Here is a 2224-nt window from a genome sequence, read left to right as displayed (position 1 = left end):
CACGAGAAGAATTACCATGTTCATGATCTAGAGTTGGCAGCCATTGTTCACGCGCTAAAGATTTGGAGGCACTATCTTTACGGTGTGCCATGTGAGGTATTCACTGATCATCGGAGCTTGCAGTATTTGTTCAAGCAGAAGGAACTCAATTTGGGGCAGAGAAGGTGGTTGGAGCTATTGAAGGGCTATTATATCACCATATTGTATCATCCCGGGAAGGCCAATGTGGTGGCCGACGCTTTGAGTAGAAAGTCAGCCAGTATGGGCAGCCTTTAAATTTGAGGTCATTCGCACTAGATTTGATATGGTTCGGTGTCATTTGTAGAATTTGGAAAATTTTAAATTCTTAGGCTTGAATTCGTGCTTAATTAATGATTTTTGGTGTTGTTCAACGATGTTTGAAGGCTTGACTAATTTCGTATGGTGTTTTAGGATTGGTTGGTATATTTGGTTGAGGTCCCGAGGGCCTCGGGTGTCTTTCGGATGCTTAACGGAATGAACTTGGACTTAGAGAAATTTTTGGAGTTGCTGGTTCTGTTGTTTTCGCACCTGCGGTGGGGAGTCCGCAGGTGTGGCCTCGCAGAAGCGAGGCTTGGATCGCAGGTGTGCTTTTAGGCCGGGAAGTCAGTGGTCGCAGATGCGATGAGTGAGTCGCATCTGCGGAAGGGCAGTCGCAGATGCAGAGGTGAGAAGGACCCAAGGTTCTGCAGAAACGAACGATTGAGCACAGAAGCGCATCCGCAGGTGCGGACTCAAGCGAGCAGGTGCAGAACCAGCCCGGATAAGTGACCTTCGCACCTGCGATGATGTTTCTGTAAGTGCGGGACCGCAAGATGTGGCCCCATGAGTGTAGGTGCGGAAATCGCTGGGTTGAAGAGGAAGCTTCGAGGGTTCAACCCTCATTCTTCACCAATTCAATTTAGAGCTCGGTTAGAGACGATTTCTTGAGGGATTTTGAAGGAGAACTATTAGGTATCTAATTCTAACTCTATTTTAATTATAATACATTAATCTATTGTTATTTTCCTCGTCTAATTAAGGAAATTGACGGTAGAAGTTTGGAAATGGGGGAAAAGGTTCCCCAATTGAAAATCTGAGATTTGAATGGGAATTTAACGTCGGATTTAGATGATTTTTGTTCGAGTGAACTCGTGAGTGAATGGGTGTTCATAATTTGTAATGTTTACCCGATTCTGAGATGTGGCACTTTAGCTTCAAATTAATTAGTTAAATTAGTTACTTGTAGTTATATTTATATTATGCAATTATTTTGAATAGATTCAGGCCATTTGGAGTCGGATACTCGTGGCAAGAACATGATATCAAGTTGATTTGAGCGGTCGAGGTAAGTGGCTTGCCTAACCTTGTGTTGAGGACTTTCCTTTAAGATGTTTGATATTAATTGATGTGTGGGAGCCGTGTACGTGAGGTGACGAGTACGTACACGGGCTATTATTGCAAAAATCCCGTTTTTCCTTCTAAATCATAAACTGTTTTTCTTTAATAAATTGCACCAATACGTTTAATTGTTAAACTTAGAATAGAGAAGCATGCTTACGTGTTTTAGCCTATTTGACATTCTGTGTGCCATGCTTAGTTAAGTCCCTACTTTTCTTATATGTGTTCAGTATAAACTGTATAACTCGATGCCATACCTGTCATTTCATCTTGCGTTGCATAGTTAAATTGGGACTACGGACGTATTCCGGGAGATCCCCCTGTACTGCATATCTACTTTGGGACTACAGACGTATTTCGGGAGATCTCCCAGCACTGCATATTTACTTTAGGACTACAGACGTATTTCGGGAGATCCCCCAGCATTGCATATTTACTTTGGGACTACGGACGTATTTCTGGAGATTCCCCAGTACTGCATATTTACTTTGGGACTACGGACGTATTTCGGGAGATCCCCCCTGTACTGCATATTCATTTGGAACTGCGGGACTGTATCTCGAGAGATTCCCCACTGTGTTTAATTTGTTCTGAGTCGAGGACTCCCTTAACTGTTAAATTTTTTAGAATTTCTTTAATTGTGTTACCGTAAATTTTACTTATACCTTTTACTGTTTAATTTATTATATTTACTCTAGTAGGGCCTTGACCTGACCTCGTCACTACTCGATCGAGGTTAGGCTTGGTACTTAGTGGGTACCATTGTGGTGTACTCATACCCTTTCCTGCACATGTTTTCGTGTGCAGATCCAGATACGAGCTATCA

Source organism: Nicotiana tabacum, chromosome 23 (assembly GCF_000715075.1).
Source record: "Nicotiana tabacum cultivar K326 chromosome 23, ASM71507v2, whole genome shotgun sequence".
Classification (NCBI taxonomy): domain Eukaryota; kingdom Viridiplantae; phylum Streptophyta; class Magnoliopsida; order Solanales; family Solanaceae; genus Nicotiana; species Nicotiana tabacum.
The sequence above is the reverse complement of the archived record's forward strand: the minus strand, read 5'-3'. Positions refer to the sequence as shown.